This window comes from Brachycentrus maculatus, unplaced genomic scaffold, assembly GCF_059751285.1.
Source record: "Brachycentrus maculatus isolate JH-2025_06_01 unplaced genomic scaffold, ASM5975128v1 h1tg000485l, whole genome shotgun sequence".
NCBI lineage: Eukaryota > Metazoa > Arthropoda > Insecta > Trichoptera > Brachycentridae > Brachycentrus > Brachycentrus maculatus.
In genome coordinates, this window is record NW_028281232.1 from 315273 (window position 1) to 335678 (window position 20406).

The 20406-nt window shown below is 31.7% G+C and overlaps 1 long non-coding RNA gene across 1 annotated transcript in view; it reads right to left on the reverse strand.

Moving 5' to 3' along the window:
• Nucleotides 1-19614, reverse strand: part of LOC148302051 (uncharacterized) — a 319967-nt gene extending 300353 nt beyond the window's left edge. Inside the window, exon 1 of the long non-coding RNA XR_015838711.1 lies at nucleotides 19080-19614. This is a non-coding gene — a long non-coding RNA (uncharacterized LOC148302051). The remainder of the gene's footprint in view (nucleotides 1-19079) is intronic.
• Between the last annotated feature and the right edge of the window lie 792 nt (nucleotides 19615-20406).

Genomic DNA, 20406 nt, shown 5'->3' on the forward strand with positions numbered 1-20406 from the left:
GGGCATTACTATTTTTTTTTAATTAATTTATGTGTTGTAAACAATTTTGCATATCACCTAAAAATATGAACATTTAATATATGTATATAATGACGAATCTTATTACACAAAAAACATATGTTGCTTTAATTTATTGAATGATGAAAATAAAATTAAAAAATCTAGGAAAATCAGTTGAGGTATTTTTTCATAGGTGTCTCAAATTAAAATGTATCATCTGTATTTTTTTATAAGAAAAAAATGTGAGCTTCCAATTGCATGTTTAATTGATGAAAGCTATATTCTTTGCAAATTTTCAACTCAAGACACCACCGTCAGCTAAATTTTCACAATTTTCAAAATTACACTTAACGTATGAAAGGAATCCAACAACATGGACATAATATAAAGTTTATTATTCGAATTTAATGAAATTGAAGGGTGTTTAATAATGGGCAAAGAACAAAACCAATTATAATCTTAAGTTAAGACGAAGCATCTTTCGTTTTTTTTAAAGAAAATTTATGTATGAGCTTTTCAGGTACTACAACCTAGGATTTGGCTAACTTATATGATCACTTCATACAATTATGTAATGTTCACCATTCCGCCCATTATTGAACATCTCTTATTTGAATATAATGACATTTCAACAAATAATCCGAAAAGCATATGAGAAATTCCCAAATTTTAACTCTTTCTATTACTTTTTTTACCGTCATGTTTAATCCACAACCCTTTTAACTCGCCCGCAGATAACCGGAAGTCTACAGTAAACTTATTAATTATGAATTAAGTAAAAAACATCTTTTGAAAGCGTGATGTATGTATTGCAAGTGAGAAAACCGTTCAATCTTAAGGCGAATAAAAACACGTGACAAGCAAAAACCCTCGCGTCAGACCTTTAGAAAACCTCCAAAGTCCATAATTATAATTGAAAGATTTCTCTTCCCCACCATAATACAACTGACAATAGCGACAACTCGAAGGGGTATGAAAAATGTATTTGCCTTACAGCACCCGTCCTTTGAAAAGATATGAAAAGACTTGTAGATACTTCTTTCAGCGACCCTTTCAAAGAGAAAGGGGGGGGGGGATGACCCCGGGATTTAGGGTTGCCAGATTAAGATTGGCATTACCACTTATCATCAACCTTACCTAAAGAGAAATTGCCAGAAAGATACTGGCCATCAAACAAAGGAGTAGTTTTTTTTAACCCACGCGCCCGGGAAGGGTGTAATCCTGAAATTGTATTAAGCCCACCCTAGATGGTGTTTGTCTTGCGGGGCTGGTTTGAGGGTAAACAGAGGCTTTATGAATATGTTACCCAACCTTAAAACTTACTTAACTTTATGACATGCTTGTGAATACGTTAATCGATCTCATTTTCGGCGTCGGATTCGAAAACATCAACAAGCACAAAAATAAAGCTGCACACTTTTAAGAAAGATTTATTTTCAATTGGTCTGGGTATTTGCGATGTGTTTTTCACATTTACCTTACCTATCCTTACTATCCTACCTGCAGAAAAGCATCTTTTTCAACAAATAAAAGAAAAATAAAAAATCTTTACTATTTTCATCAATTTTTTTTATTTAAGTTATACATATTAAATACCATCATTTTTCAACATCTATTGTGACATTCGATGCATTCCGCATCATTTTCAAACACCGTATGTGAAGGTAATTCTTAATTTTGGAGTTGGGTCCTTGGGACGTTGAAGGTTGAAGAGGGGGTAGGAACATTTTCTTATTTTTATTTATTTATTTAATCATTATTATTTTAATTTTTATTTATTTTTTATTAATTATCAGTGCGAAGATAGAAAATATAAGGTGGAAGCTTTAGTCATTGTTTATTGTTAATTATGGGTTTAATAATATTTGTATTTTACACAAAGTAAAACTTAAATTGAAAATAAATCAATTTTACCATAAATTGAATCAATAAATGAATATTTTTAAATCTTATTTTATTCATTGTTCGGCAGTCATTTAGTGGTAATGCCCCGTGGTAATGCCTAGAAATTTTACGTGGTAAATGTAACTTTAAAAAAAAACTATTTTGACATTTATTTTGATGCATTCCGTACGAATATAATTAACATCTTTGCTGTATTTAACAATGATGCTCAATGCATTGAAATACGATATATTTGAATAATTCGTGTTATTTAAGAAAAACCGTTTATTAATCATTTCGAATCAGAAATACTACTACCTCTACCCTTATTCCCACCCAATAGTAGATAGGGCACGGCATCAAATCGATTCAATGTTAATTTGATTGTTTGTTACATGAAGACAAAGTGATCAGTTCTGCGCTTCGGGTACCAGTCCAGGGTAATGTTAAATAAATATTTTAGTGAAAAAACACTAACATTTATTTTAAACCTATATGAAATTGAACCCGGGATATCAGGCATCGTAGCCAAATGTTCCAACCACTACACTATGGAATCGAAAACTTAAATACACGCAATACTTATCATTGCTCATGACGGACAGCATGCTTTTTGAAAGCTGTTTTTTTTTTTTTAATTATTAATTAATCATACAACGGGTAATTGAGATTTAAACAGAAATAAGTATTTTAGTTTGTTTTGTTAATGAAATTAATTTGTGACATCCCTGATTCCTAGTGAGGAGGTCCAAGGTTCAAAATGTCCCGAAACCTTTAGAGTTCAGATACTGTTTGACAAAGGGTTAGACAGGACCGGATGCGTAATTCGTTTTATCTATTGGTTTCACAATTATAAATTAGTTGTATACAAAAACGTATTCGTTGCAAAAGGGAATTTTTCAGAAATATGAGAGATTTTTCTTAATTGGATTTTACGAAATATTGCTGAAATGTAACGACTTAGTGGTAAAATGGGACCACTTTGTAGATTTTTAAAGCCAGGATATATAGTACGTCTTCTTCCTAAGCTGAGCTTATATTCGACTATCCCTTTTATGTGGAGGTCCTCACCAAAACGTTACATTTCCATTATAAATGATTTTAAGTAATCAGGAATTCTAACAAAATGTAAATAAGCGAGACCGAGTAAGAAATACCGACTTCTGGAGCATGTGTAAGACCGAGGATATCGTGAGGTGGGGACGACAACGAAGGCGATACTGAAATGATCATGTAAAGAGAATGTCAGATGACAGACTTCCACGTATCGCCCTTCAAGGAATCGTAGACCGTAGACCCCCAGGCAGACCTCCAAAAAGGTGGAAAGACAGCTGGGAGTCAACACCCCAAGAGCTACAAGCAGAGGCACAAACAGATCCTCAGGATCTAAAAAAAGAAGAAGAAGAAGAAGGAATTTTGACTTGTAAAATAGTTAGCTTTTAGTGTGATTTAATGAACTCATTTATAGTTTAACACAGGATTGGTCACGTTTTGTCGCAACTTTAATTAAGATTTCGATAGAATACAGTAAACAAAACAGATTTGCATTTCAAAAAAAAAATTGTGCAGTATTAGAAATATAACTTTTTAGTGAGAACCTCCACATATGTTTATTCGTATTTATTTCTTTTTAGGTACTATTTATACGACATTATTCTCATGAAAAATTATAATAAATAAGTAAATAAATAAAAATAAGAAACAGCCCCCTCTTTATTCTTCAACGTCCCAAGGACATATAAGTAATCTCAACAACTCTAAAATTTAGGTTTAGCTTCACATACGGTATTTGAAAATGATGCAGAATGCATCGAAACACGTGCCAAAATAGGTTTTAAGAAATAGTGGTATTTACCACTACTTATTTCTTAAAATATAAGAAGTAAATTTTTGATTAAAAATTAATAAACGTACATTGCTAACATGTAACTAAATTATTTTTAATATTAAAAGTTTATATTTTGATTTTGAGTAAAGGATCGCATATATAGAAGCCAAACCAAATTAAAGAATTTTGCTTTGGCAAAATTTGAATAAATATTATCCAACTCTACTAGATCTGAGCTTTTTTGGTATTATGAAAATAAACCTTATTATTTGCAGAGCTTTAATCAATGCTCAAGGGCTTAACCTTATACCTCGGTAAGAAGGATTATCGGCTCCAAAGTTTCCACGGTAATTAAGCTTTCTTAGAATGTCCTAGCAATACACTTATAACATACATAATACATTATGTAATAGTCGGCTTAAATATATAATCCTATATTATCATAGCTATTGTTTATTTAGATGAATCTAGTAGAAAGGGAGTAGAAGATCAATGTAGTGTGAGGGGGTATACTTAACATATTGACAACTCAACGATGAAAAATATGGACGTCTGAGTATTTACACGGATTTTGACCTGTCATTAGCTTGTTTAGCGATAACTTTACACACCATTCACATGTGTAGGTAAATATGTTAAATGGTGAAATATGGAATCGACAATGTACGAAAACAAAATGACCGCCATTGACATGCGATCCCTTAGACGAATGTGCGGAAAAATCAATGTATGACTGCATTGAAAAGAGGAAAATAAGGAATAATTATAAATATAAAAAAGTTTAGTAAAGGTGGTTTGGACAAGCGAAGCGAAAGGATGACGATAGAAATACTAAGAGAGTATTTTTTATGGGATTGAAGTATTTGAAATACTTGTTCATGCCAAGTTTTCCTCCATCTTCCTCTGCTTCAATTATCAACCACATTCGTCTTTTTAATTTGCTTTCCTATTATTTCCTCAATTATTCGATTTACAATACACTTTTCTTAATTTTATTGATAATGCTTATGTCGTCAGCCTTTCAGCATTCATTCCTAAAATTCTTATCTAAAACTACGCCCTGTCATAATTATACGTAACAGGATAGCATGTGTGACTAGATGCGTGGAAATTGGTAAAGCTTAGAGTCTGGCGTTCCATCTTCTCTACCCACACTTCCAGACAAAACGCTGTAATGCAAATAGAGGGATGGGAGGGAGAACAAGGGGAAACAAAATGTAAATAAGCGAAATAATTAATGTAAAAAAAAAAGAATATCACGAAACGTAAATTCAAGAATCCGCGCTTTCATGTTGATCAATGTTTTACCAAATCCAAAAGCGAAAAATGTAAATATTGGACCACACCAAACATGAAATACAGTATCAAGGGCCAGTTGAAATATGATTACGTCGGGCGGGCTTCTTCCTGAGGTGGGTTTGCAAGAATTTGGTCCAGCTCGAGTCCTAAACAATCACGAGGCGGTGTAAAAAAGTGAGTTAATATTTGCGCAAAGTAAAAGTATTCTGAAGCCTTAAACATGCCGCGGGTGCTGAAATTTCTGTATCCAAAGGAATAAAGATAATTCAAGTGAATAAATTGTATTGAAAAAGTAAAAATTGCGATAATACGGCATTGAAACACAAGGATTGTATTTAATTGCATTTAATGAATTGACAATGTCGAGTTGTACATATCAAAATCCTCATATTCAGCGCTTACCAATTTTGATGATCGATTTTTTATTTAATAAAACGTGTTTTTTACTTCGATGGTATTTTGCTGGCGATAGCGATAACATGGCGTACAAATGTGAATTTATGAATATATAAACATTTAACGAATTTCTTGAATGTTTTTTGCATATACTTTGTGGCACATTTTATAAACTTTATAAAATAAAACAACTTTGTTTTAACCACTTTTTATTCGTACACCTTATCCAACCGGTTTCGACAAGAACGTTGTCATAATCAGGGTTTATAAACTAAATTTTAAAACATTAAAAAACTCATGATAAGGGTTCATTCAAACCCTTATCTGCACCCCAGTGGTGCATAGGGCACTGCATCATACAAATGCAGTGTTATCTTGATCGTTAACACATGAAGGAAAGGTGATCAGCCCTCCGCTTCAGGTACCAGTCCAGGGTAATATGGAATAAATATTTCAGTGAAAAAATAACTTATATTTATTTGACCCCCCCTGGGAATCGAGCCCGGGACCTCCAGAACGGTAGCCGAGCGCGCTGACCATTACGCTACGGAGGCGAACAAAATAAACAGTTGAATAATAATCAATCATACATTTATAACGTTTAATGCATAACTTTTATTCAGAAAATGTAATCATGTGGATGCGGTGAAATTGTGAGTCAATGAAAATTTTAATTAGGTGGTTCGAGCAACCCCTACCAACGTCTTTTTTATTTAACTTCTAACAGTCTTTGATAAAAACTATCGTATCTAAAGAATATGCTAATCATCTGTAAATTTAAGGTAAGCCGGTTTTTGGCAAAGACTCCATATTTTAGTAAATTTTCCAATGTGAACACCTGTCTTATTCAAATACTAAATTTACAAAATTTCGACCAAATCTTTTGTTGTTGACGATGTTTTTTCTTTACTTTATAAGATAAATTTAACATAATAAACGTCGCTCATAGTAAAATTTATTATTATGTATTTATGCAAATACATTTCTATAGTCCATTGGTTCGAAGGAATAAAACCATCAGAAATCGATCCAAGGGAAAAACGATCTTTTTTAAATTAAAACATATTGACATCTCAACATAGATGAAGAGGAATATGGAAGTCTAAGTATTTACAGGGCTACTGATCTACATATCATAGACTGGTTCAATGATTTACACACGTACAACATTCACCATTCTACCCATGATTGACAAACACACTACTCATTTTTTTTAAATTCCTACATACGTTTATCAATAATTTCATGACGTTAGCCATCTACGGTTGGATTGTGAATTTCAATTGTGTTGAAACAATATTTATAAAAGAAATTGTTGGAGCTTTCATACGTTAAATAGACTGCGTTCTGTACCAAATAATGAGTTGAACTTATATTCATTATAGTTATACGTGTAAAAGCTTGTTTCAGGCGAGCTTAACTAGTTGACAAGTTTAGAAAACAAAATGGGAAAAGTTCCAGGCGTTGTTCCATTTTATACCAAATAGCCTTTAAGTTGCAACCTACATTTTAAAACATGTACGGCTAATGACACAGATTTATTCAAAATCCAATTTTGTCAACTGCAGAAAAATAAGTTTTTTTTTTCATAATAGTGGAATATTATAAATTATACAAGTTTTCTCAATAAAATAAATCAAAGAAATAGTAACCATCGTTTCCATAAGCTTCTTGTAAATCATAAAAATTGTGACCATAATTTCTATCAGCTTCTTGTAAATCACAGAAATTGTAACCATAATTTTCATCAGCTTCTTGTAAATCATAAAAAAAGTTACCATCATTTTCATTAGCTTCTTGTGACTGACAAAAATTGTAACCATCATATCTATTACCTTCATGTAAATTACAAAAAATATAACCACCGTTTTCATCAGCTTCTTGTAAATCACAAAAATTGTAACCATTATTTCCATCTGCTTCTTGTGAATCACAGAAATTGTAAGCATTACTTTCATCAGCTTTGTGAGAATCACGGAAATCGTAACCATCATTCCATCAGCTTCTTGTAAATAACAGAAAATTTTGCCATAATTTTAATCAGCTTCTTGTAAATTACAGAAATTGTAACCATAATTTTCACCAGTTTCTTGTAAAATACAGAAATTGTAACTATGATTTTCGTATCCATTGAGCTAACTTCAAAAATTACAGACATCTTTCCCTACTTTAGGTTCATCCTAGAAGTTAAATCATCACCATCGTCACCCAAAAGTTGTATCTATCAAAAGCTTATTTAATCTAGTTTTAAAAAATGTATGAACTTATTTATGAATGTTTTTATTTTTTCGTTGCAAAATTCGTAGTGACATCAATACTTGCGCTCTATTTAAGATTATTTTGAACAAAAACCAAGTATGGGAAATTGCATATGAGAACTCCGTCGGAATAACTTCACCCAGCTTTCAAGTTTTCTTACAGACCTTCTTAACTTGTCGTTTGTACTCTGTACACAATGCCCTTATTACATTTCCTACTTCGTGCGCTCCTGGTAGATGTGTCTCGAATATCAAATTTTCTACTCCTATTTGAAATTTATTAAAATAAAAAATATGAACAAATATGATAGTATCTAAAATGAAAATTCAAGCATTCTGAAATATAGATTTTAAAATTCCTTGTATGAGCAAATAAAATTAAAAAATTATTTGACATGTATTAAAATCACTTAGATAGTTTAGAAAGGTGCAATGTACTCGTACAAGTTTTTTAATGAATTCACCTTTTTTGCTTAATGAAAGGTAAAATATTGTAAAAAGTAATAATATAGTTATATATGATATATAAGTTTAAAGTAAAATAAAACACTTATTTAAGACCACTTTTCAGTTTATTCAAATAAACACGTCAATAAACAATAATAAATTTTTGTGTTTTTGGCTAGAATTTTACATTCATGAAACCATAGTAACCTTAAGCATAAAAAATAAATCACTTTATTAAAAATCGTAAATGTTACGTAATAATTACGGAGTGTGTGGAAGTTTTTGGTGAGGGTATTTAAATGTTTTTAATGTTTTAGAATTTAATAAACCCTGATGATGACAAGGTTTTTGTCGAAACCGGTAGGTTAAATTGTATTTATAAAAAAGTGGTTAAAACAAAGTTGATTAATTTTATAAAGTTTATAAAATGTGCCACTAAGTATCTGCGGAAAATATTCAAAAAAATCTACTTACACTTATAAAGATAGAGCCTAATTAGTTACACGATAAGCGGTGTTAAGAAAACATTTATAGTTCTTGTTTATATGAATAAACTCAAAAATTGTATTACAAAAAACTTTGATTTTGCATGTAATTATTATTTTTTCAGCTTTATTTTGATAGCCCGTTCCTCCAATTTTAACTCTTGGAAGGTAAGTAGGCAGTTAGCATTGATAATTGTTAAAAGTTGATGAATCTCTGGCGTTCTTCGTTGGTTGTCATTCTTTGTTTGAAATAATTCAGAGAAGACCTTTCTGAATTGATTAAACGTCAGACGAATAGATGTCTAATACAAACATTTACGTATTAGATAGACACTTAGTATTAGACGTCTTACGGACTGCATTAAGTCCTTTAGGAGTAAATCAATACAGAGAATGGAACAGGCAACCAAAGCTCGGGGACAGTGCGGAATACGGAATACTAATTCTCAGGGGGTTGTGAATATCGAATCTCTGTATTCAGTGTATGCTAACTACCTATCTAGCTACCCTACAAGTGTTGAGGGGAGGGAAAATTACAGTTGAAAAATAATATTTAAATAAATTAGTAATACACATTTTGACATACCAATATAGTTGAAGAACAATATAGATGTCTGGGTATTTACAGAGCTTATGAACTGTCATAAGCCGGGTAAGTGAATTTAAGGTGAGCCGGTTTTTTTACAAAGACTGTTCGAGTACATTTTTAAAACAACTGATTTTCCTGTCTTATTAAAATAGCATAAATTTACAAATTCTGACAAAAATCTTTATTTCTTGACGATTTTTTTTCCTCTATAAGAAAAATAGTACATAATTAATGTCGCTCATGGTATCATTTATTTATTTTTTTTTATGCTTATACATTTTTAAAGTCCATTGACTCGAAAGAATAAAATAATTTCAAAGGTGAAAAAAACGCGCTTTTTTATACTTAAAAAACTTTAAAATACAAAGATGAAGAGGAATATGGAAGTTTGGATATTTACAATCTCAACAAAGATGAAGAGCAATATGGAAGTTTGGATATTTACAGGGTTAATGACTTATCATATTATTTTATTTTATTTTTTGGGAATTTTACATTTTACATTGAAAAAAAAACTATATAATAAAAAATAGTTACATTAACAATAATAAATATTTTATTTATTGTTTCGGTATTAACTTTGTGGTAAGACATGTAACAATGATTAAAGAAAACACTTCGTTTTTTAGCTAATCCAAAAAAACCTGAATTCTAATAATAATTTATTAAATAATATATTGTTTCAAAATTCTTCATTGCTTTCCATTTTTCCATTGTTTTCAAACTCCGTCCCTTGACTAACCCCTTCCCCTTACTTTTCCCTCTCCTTATTTATAGAACAAATATATATTTTATATTTTAGTTATTATACAGACCTGAATGATGGAAGTTTAACTTCTGATACATGTAGTCTATAATAAAACTCAAGTGGTAAAAAACGAAGTGTTCTCTTTAATCATTGTAACAATAATAAACATTACACAAATGTGACGCGTCCTTGAGATTTCACTCTCGATTCTCGACCAATTACAATTACTTTTACAAAAATAGTAACATTAATAAAAATAAAGCTAATTAAACAATTCCACATTTATTTTATAATAACTATCAAAATAATAAACTGGTTATTCCAGAAAGATAATACCCAAACAGTAATTACTTAAATCGAAACGTGATTTAAAAGATGAGAATTAAATTTACAACCTACTGGACTAGAATAATAATTTCCTGAGTATTCGCACAATTTTCGTACAATCCCTTACATTGCACGTCGGGATTATGCAATCGCTAGTAGGAATTGCATTGAAATAATTAATGTGAAGTTGGTTGTGCAAGCAACAATCGTTTATTAATCACTCTGAAACTATTCTGGACTCCGAACAGACCTCGCAATAGTATTTATCCCTATTGAGGATTGTTCCAAAGTTTACAAATCTAATAATCATATTGGCTTGACAACTACTGCACTCATTGTGTGAATATACATGTATATCTGGAGCCCTATGATTGAACTCACACGCCTTATACTACACCCTTACACACACAGGTTGGGTAAAAATAGCTGAATGGGAAATGCGATGACTAAACATTTTCTACTCTTTGTCTGTCTGCTACCCTGTTAGAAGTAGTGAAGGCGTTTGCTTGCTAGAACTTGGATCTAGCTAACTTCTTCTTCCCAGCTCTTCTTGCTAGTTAGAGTCAGCTCTTTTGCCTGGTTTTAAATATGTTCAGGTTTTCTAAGTCCTCTGTGCCAATACCATCTCAATTGCCTTTCCTCTACCGTCCTATTCATGTCAGTTACACCAAAGCTTCCACGAATGCGTGAACTCTTTATTTTATTTCTAAGGGATCTTCTAGTTGACCATCTAAGCATTCGCATTTTAGCAGCTTCTAGTTGCCTAGTGTAGGTGTTATACATCGTCCAGCATTCGGATCTAGCTAACTAATGGAATTAAATAGCTACTAATCGCTATCACTGCCAAAACTGAATCATATAATTTTTTAAATAATTATCAATATCCTAATTCAAGCATTTGGACGATAATTGTATAAAGAAATAGCAGATGCTACATTTAGCTACAAAATCAATATTCGACATACTGCAGTACGCGGTCGAGTATTGGCCCCCTGAACTTTCTGAGAAAGTTCAGCATTATTTGTTGTTCGAAACTCCTCAATGGTCGGGGAGGGGGCGCTACTCGAGTTCCCGTTCGTTAGTCGGAAGCGGAATTTCCACCAAGAAAAGCACACGTACCCGGGCACCAAGTTTCTTTATTGCTGTTATTATTATCCCAGAAAGTTGACAACAATAGTTCCCGGCTTGGAGCCGAATCCAGAACGACAAAATCGGATACGGGAATTGATATCTTTGTTCCGACTGTTCAGGTGAAACAAAAGTCGGATACTTAGGATTCGAATAATTTACTTTTCTGACAGAGGATATTTTCGATATAATCAAACAGATTTTTTTACATTTTTGACATCTCAACATAGATGAAGAGGGGATATTGAAGTCTGTTCTTCATATTAAAATGGTTGAAAATGTAAAATGACCCAAAGTGGAGAAACCCAGATTTTTTAACAAGTATCTTTTTCAAACACCGTATGTGAAGCTAAATTTTAGTGTTGTATCTTTGGGACATTGAAGGATTAAGAGGTGGTAGGAACTGTTTTATTTATTTATTTACTATTTTCTATAGGTGTAAATGATCAATGCAAGAGATGCATACGCGTGTCACAATAGATTGAAAGAAATAGGGGTATTTGCTAAGTAAAACTATTATGAAAATAGACTACCACAAAGTGACTGCCTAATAAATGGATGAATTTTTTACAGTCAAAACATTGTGAATAAAATTAGTGATCATCGTATAAGCTGCATAAAAATAAAAATCAGAAATTTAGGCGTTTTCCAGTATGTAAAACAATCCGGGATCATAACCGTCGAGGTGATCTTCAAAGATAGACATTATAGACAATACAAGGACAATTACTCTCAAGTGATAGTCGACTTCGGGGAGAACTTGACGTGACACTCAAAGAAGAAGAAGAAAAAATATTTTTGGTCACAATAATAGCTAACTTTTTACCATACATAGTAACAGCAAGATTTTAATTTTGTCCCAATTTAAATTAGACCATGGCATTTTATTGATATTTTCGCTGAATTAAACGTAATTATAATTTTCAACGCAACGTAATTTCATCTACAAACACGATATTTAAAATGAGTTTAATATAATTACGGTATGGGTAAGAAGCGTCATTAAATTTTAAGATGAGACTTCGGAAAGGCGATATTATTGGGTTTACAAAATAATTATAATGTCTTTATTAAACACGGGTATTATAAACCATCAATCTGTGTTTATTGCGTAGAATACAATGGTGAAGCAACGTCATTATTTTTAATAACGTCATAGCGTTGTAAAACAAAATTTAGAAATTTGGGTATTCATAAATTGGCTCGGTCTTAAAAGGGTTAACATAAAATTACATTTAATTTTAGACCAAATAGAATTTAGATTTACAACATTTTGAGTGTGTCCAAATACTTGTTCACAAATCTGGATTATCTTCAATTATATGAGTTATTTTTATATTATTTTTTGACATCTCAACATAGATGAAGAAGAATTCATTAATGAATTGGTGAATGTTACACGAGTGTCAAGTGATCACTTAAACCAGCTGTAAATGCCCAGACTTCCATATTCTTCTTCATCTATGTTAAGATGTCAAAAAAAAAAAAAATTATTTTACATGCATTTCTTGATGGATCTGCATTTTATGGAATAAAAAAACAACTATTTATTTTTTAAACATAAATTTCATTCAACCAGCGATTGGGTTTCGTCGTTACCGACATCATCAGACTGGTGATGTCGGTTTCACTGTACTCTCTAGATTTAACACCCCATCTAGCCCTTCAAATACATCACAGGCTTCACTCAACCCGAATCCTCAGAAAAAAATATTCTCAAAAATTTATTATTATTATACATCAAATTTAAAATAATAAACGTCGAGTTCGCGTCACAAACCTGTTACGTATTTCGAAAATTTATTCACAACTGGAAGGAGAGAAAAAAACAAATTACATTATTCTTTATTTCGCTTTCATTTCAAAATGAAATGCTTTCAAAGACCTTTTTAAAAATCGTAAAAAGCATATTTTGCGTTCTTTTATTCGGCATTCACTTCTTTTATAATGAACCCAATTCATGGCATTACAAAGAAATAAGTAAAACAACGTTACCGCCATCACCAAAAGGGTGATATATGTACGACTGATTTGGTGGGTTTTCATGAATCGGGGAATCTATTTTCGGGCTACTATGCCGCGAGACATGGCCCATATATTACTGTTGCATATATAACACCTTTCAATAGGCCAAGTTTTAAAGTAAATATTTAATAAAACATTTGTATTCCTCGATTAGAGTTCAAAGTAGTTCAACGGAGGATTTTTTCAATCATTTTTATATAAATCGAGGACATTACTAGCAGAACGCATTAATATATCATATACAAGTAATTCATTTCAAATTGGACGTTTTACTAACCAAATTACATTGAAACCTTACTAATCAAATTATAGTTTAAAAAATCAAATTTGACGTTTTAAAAAACAATTTGGACATTATATGTACTGTTGTTTTTTTTTGTAAGGTCAAGGGATCTTGCATCCCTTATAAGACCCTGCGACCATATAAGATCTACTGTGACCTCCCTCTATATCACAACACACTCTCAAGACCTTCATGAGTCATGTAGCTCATGACCTGTCTTGGTGGTAAGAGCTTCATCTACTGTAGCTTATTAAAAAGTTGAATTTTCAAAAATATATTTGTAAAACTTCCAATCTAGACATTCATACACATTACACATTCATTTAAGTCAAATTACTACTTATTTATTGTAAAGAATGTATCGAGTATAAGCATTCATAATAATACCCAATAGTACATTCTTTACAATTGTTTAAAAGAATGTAATTTAAAGTACACAAGTGATTTGAAAACCAAGTTTTTTTTAAATTTATAGGTAAAATTTATAAATTCTTAAATAGATGAAACATTTTACCACATAACTGTTTCAATTAAAAAAATATGCATATATTTGGTTAAATTTAGGTACTCTGAAGTAATGACGTCATATTTCACGTTTCAATGTCCGCCTCCGTATTGTAATGGACAGCACGATCAACTACCGTACTGGAGGTCCCGGGCTCGATTCCCAGGGGGGGTCAAATAAATATAAGTGATTTTTTCACTCTTATATTTATTCAATATTACCTAGGACTGGTACATGTGTTAACGATCAAAATAACACTGCGTTTATATAATGCAGCGCTCTATGCACCATTGGCGCACCCCAAGATAAGGGTTTGAATGAATAATTTTAACAACATTATATGTTATAAATTTCTAAGTGTAATTTGAAAAATATATATTTTTTTTAAATATTAGAGCTTTACTTTTGATTCACTTTACAAAATATGCTCGATTTTTTTGTTAAATTTACTTTGAAGTCATAACTTTTATTATCTAGGCGACAGACGTTTCAATGTTTCCGACGTTATGCTGTGAATTTTTAAGGAAAATTTAAAAAAAATCAAATAGAATAAAAAAATACAGCGTTACTTTGGATTCAATTTACAAAACATGTGTAGTGTGGAAAAATTGTAATAAATTTGATAAAATTTTGACGCATGGGTCATATTCTATGCACGCATCACGTACATAATTCATATTTCATGTACGATTAGGGAACATGAATCATTTTTAAAACTAGCCGTCTAGTTGTCAAAATAAAGAATAGCGGCAAATACCTTTTATCTATGTTTTTTTATTTACTATTTTCGCATGGTTCGTGAAAGCAAAACGTGAAAACGAACGGTAATACATTAAAAGTATTATTAACTAAAACATTTTGAGTGTGTCGAAATACTTATTCACAAATCAGGATTGTCTAACTTTAAAAATGTATATATATTTTATTAACATGTATGTATTTCGGCTCAATACAGGCTTTGCCTTAAGAGTTTCAAATTATTTATTTAATATGTTTTAAGCTATTTTTTTAATTATATGCCTATATATATATAATTAAAAAAATGTAAAAAAAAAATATCTACAAAAAAAAAATATATATATATATATATATGTTTTGGAGTTATTTTTTATATTATGTTTTGACTTCTTAACATAAGTGAAGAAGAATGTGGTTGTCTGGGCATTTACAGGGCTTACGACATTTAGCGATTTTAGCACTATGTTTCGAATATTAACTATGTCTATGAAACGTGATACGTATTTTGTAAAATGTGTATGGTACCTACCTTGAGCGATTGACCTTTAATTTTCATTTAGTTAGATACAACATTTCGAGTGTGTCCAAATAATTGTTCACAAATCTGGATTATCTCCAATTAGGAGTTATTTTAAATTGGTTGTTAAATTGGTTGTTAAATGGGTTGTCAATCATGGGTAGAATAAGTAAATGTTACACTTTATAAAGTGATCACTTAAATCAGCCTGTGACGGTCGTAAGCCCTGTAAATGCCCACAACTCCATATTATTTGTGATAAAAAAAATACTGATCTGCGTTTACCGTAATAATTATGATTAGATTCATGAATTAAAACGTCTGAAATATTAAGCAATAAAACACATAAAAGCTATCGGTTCATCTGAAGCCTATCCGGATTGCATCTCTATTCTATCCTTAAAGGATCTTTTATACCGTTTTATTACGGTACCTTCCCTGTTCATTCCAGGTTTGTCATCTGACTCCTGAAATGATTTATTGCTCGTTATAATATTGTGATGAGGAGAATTTGCAAGGATTATGAAAGGATATCTTATCTACAAGACAAATTGAAATGTAAACGGAACTTACAACATTTTGAGTGTGTCCAAATACTTGTTCATTAATCTAGATTATATCCAATTATAAGAGTTATTTTCTTAAGAATACTTCAATATTTTTCTTCATCTATGTTGAGATGTCAAAAAAATCATTATAATAAACGGAACTTGGTTTCAAACGCGTAGCTAACGTCAACTAGTTACATAGAATTTTTATTTATTTATTATTCAAGTTTTACTTGGTAAATGCCACTATTTCTTCAAATCCATTATGACACGTGTTTCGATGCATCTCGCATCTTTTTGAACCAGAAAGCATCGACACAAGTGTGAAATTAGATTTTAAGTAATAGCGGTATTTACAAAATAAAACTTAAATTTGAAATGGATGGATATTATTGATATTATCACAAAGTTACTGCCGAATTAATTAATAAATTTTTTTTACTCGGACACAGGTTTTTTTACATGACTTTTTTGACATCTCAACATAGATGAAGAAGAGATTTGATGGTTTTTTATCAATGTTGAAATGTCAAAAAAAAATGTTAAAAACGTGTTGTTTGCATGCTGGTGTAGTGATTTTCCTGACGAAGATACGGGTACTTCTCGAAACAGGTAAACTAAAATCTCGGCGGGTGGTAAACAGATTTTTTTGTAAAAATGTAAGCAACAAAATAAATGCGAGTGCTTTATCAATTGTCAATATCCAAAAAGGATACTTTCTGTTTATTCCTCAGCCCATAAATGAGTGTCATATTTTCATTGTGCTTTTGTGAAGCTTCGCGTATTGACAACATATCGCTCACTCATTTCAAGAACGTCATAAATCAAAAATCGTCAATTTTCAGTTGTGCATGTTTTTAGAATGCCCAGAAAATGTACTATATCCCAGCAAAAGAGGCATATTTTCAATTTAATATTCACCCGCTATAGGGCAGAAAGTGTTGTTTTTGCATTTTGAAGAAATGGTATTGTTTAATTATTTATTTTAATATACTAAATATTTTTCAAATGGAGAAAAAACCTTAAGGTTTTACCTAAAAAGATCTGTTGCACACTAAAAAGTTCAATAAGTGGCTAGTAATTTATTTTTAATACATTTTATTATATTTTTAAACTTTAAAAACGTTGTCCTGAAAAATCAAGTTTATTGATTTATGACGTTCTTGAAAGGAGTGAGCGATATGTACGAACATTGATTTTTTTCATCTTTAACATAATACATGCATGGTGTAAGTACAATAAGTGTGGATGGAAGATTAAGTCGAGGTCGTCTGTGATGGACTCGAATAAATTATATCTATTAGAAACTGGTTGTGTTGAGCCATGATAATTGACTGCTATTACCAAGTTTGGGTGGATAATACGGTGTTATGTTATTACTAAACCTCCACAGAAAAAATACCTATGGTTTTTTACATATTATTCAATTCAATTCAAAACTATACCATTGTAAAAATTAAACTGATTTATAAGTAAGATCATTTCTCATACCCCTACCCTTTTCAAGAGTGGCACAAGTCTAAACGTACCAAACAGACAAAAATGATTTTAAAAAATATAATAAAACCCTTATCCGCACCCCAATGGTGCATAGGGCACTGCGTCATATAATAGTTTCAAATAATTTCTTTTAATATGCTTCTTATGCCTATTTATTATACAGGTTTATTGTTTTAATATTTTGCCATGTATTAGTAATAGTTTTGGTTCCTTAAAAAAAAATTGTTACTTTATTATTTGTGTTCCAGTCTTGTTAACCTTAATCCCATGTCCCAAAATGAGAAATAGAAATTACACATCGTGAATATTATATGTATTTATGATTTGTGTATGTAAGATATCTTGAACAAAAAATAATAAAAATTAAATAAAAAAATTGTCACAATTCTCCTACTAAAGTTTGACAATACTACCACCTTATAGCGGTCAAGAAAAATATGTGTATTCAAAATTAAAACATATGAATCAGGTATACTGCCAGTGACTACATATGCATTAAAGACCATGGCTCTTACAAAAAGAAATGCAAAAAAAGCTCAAATGCACACAGCGATCCATAGAAAGACCCATGCTTGGTTTAAACCTAAGAGACAGGCGCCGTGGCGTAGTTGGATAGGTTCGACTGCAAAACTGGCGTCACGGGTTCGATTGCCACCAAGTGCAAAATAAATTCAGGATAGACTTATTTTCAATTGGTCTTTGTGATGTATTTTTCACATTTACCTCCCCTATTCTCACTATGCTACCTGCAGACAAACCTCTAACAGAGGATTTGCGGGTTATTCCTTTAAATAATAAAAATAATAAAAATGACCAGAATAGCGGATTTTATGTTATTTTGTAAACGATGAAATTAATGAATTTATCGCAGCGCCATCTGTTGAACATTAATATACCCAATGTTTATTGTCAAAAAAACTTGCTTTTGTCTTTTTAAATGCCGTGTTCTTATGTATATATGGTAAATTTCACAATACTAAATAAGTATTGTGAAATTGACCTTATGTATAAGAAATGTGCGATTCCCCTTTACTTTCTTTACCATTTAATTAAACTGAGCCTCAGCAACTCTTGGCTTGGTTCTGATAACAGTCACTTATCTATCTATTATTTGTTTGAAAATTATTACAGCTTATATGTACATATTTTTTTTTGGAAATCGCTAGATTGACAGTGATAAAAGCCAATTAAATAATTCCACATTTATGTTATGAATATGGTTGAACATAAAGAGATAAAAAAAAGAGAAGAGAAAACTTACGCGAGTCAAATTACGATATATACATTTTTTTTTAATTTCTATTAAAAGCATGATTGTATTTCATTTGTCGTCTTTCTCTGGTCTCAATAATTTTATTTTTATACAAATGTCAAATCGCAATAATTTTATTTTAATGACCTGATGATGGAATAATTATACGAAACCGGTAATCACAAATAAATGTTTATAAAAGTAGTATTACACAATGTAAACATTGGACGATAAGTAGATTGTTTTACGATAATTTTATTCAAATGAAATGGTTTATTTTGTATACGAGATATTAACAAAGTGTACATCAATCACTTACCACCGAGTGTTGTCACAACTTCCACAAGTCCCCAATTTCCAAAACGTCACATTTGCTATCTCTCACATCACTTGTCACAACTCAACTCACAAAATCTCAGAATACGAGACTTATCTGAACGCTCAAATAAGCTATTGTTTGCCAATCTAGTACCTATCGAGGGTAAGAATAACTAACCACCTCTATTAGCTTGCTTAAACTTGCTGGGGTAGTTTTTCTAAAACCTTCCAACTGTCACCTGACAAAGTTCACTTGATAATCACACCTCTATTGCACTGAAAAACTCACAAAAAAACTAGTCAACAATTTGTTTTGAATACTAAAAACACACTTTTTATTCGAAGTTTTTCACTTTTGGCGGGAATTCGAAATAAAACAAGAGCTGGTGATCCGAAAATTTAATCGGAAAATGGACATTTATCCCCTTAAATAAACTTAAATGTATTGTCTAATTTTATATTCACGATACGTGCAGACGTTGCGTGCATTAAATACGGAGTTCCCGGTAGGAAAAATCAGTTTAATAAAATCGAAATAACATCCCCTGCTAGCGGCGCGGGTAAATATTTGCACAGTTTTCGGCGGTAGTTTGTTGGGGGGGTCCAAAAAGGCTACAGTCACTGCATCAACATTGGCCGTACGCAAACAAGGGAACGTTTCACATGTCAAATTTACGATTATTCACGGGAAAACGCGCGGAGACGCGGCACAACCTCCCCTCGCGGCGACTCGGAGCGAACTGAAATTCAACGCAGCCTTCGTACGGGAGCATTTTCGCGCCACTACTGTATACCTGTTTCTCTCTGCCGCGCGGTACTACGCATCTAACCTCTCTTTCGAACTTATATTTTTCGAATAATTCCATCAGACTCTTATTAGATTCTGATTTAAAATTTGAAATAGTTATTTTTTTTTTATGTTCTAATCTAGGTAGGTACCGGTGAATAGGTAGACTCCTGGATGTACCGATTTACCCTTTACACGCTATCTCGTCATCCCCGTCTGTCACACGACTTCATAGATCTTATCTCTCTATCCCGCCACGCTTTTAGCTCGCTCCCGCGCTAAAAAGTGATGCCGTCTCGCTCTGCGGTTCGGTCCCATCTCCCTCGCGTACATCACAGGGTGTATAGGCCATCCCTCTCTACGCGCACTACCCAATTTCGCCAATCGAAATCGTGAAGTTAAATTTTTTAATGAATTTCCAATAGGAAAGGATTTTCAATTTCTGGCTGAGTGTAACGCAATTACTTGTTTGAATAGCTATACAAGATGTTTCTCCCGCCCTTTATTCTAATTCCCAACTCAAAGAACTCATTTAAATAGAACT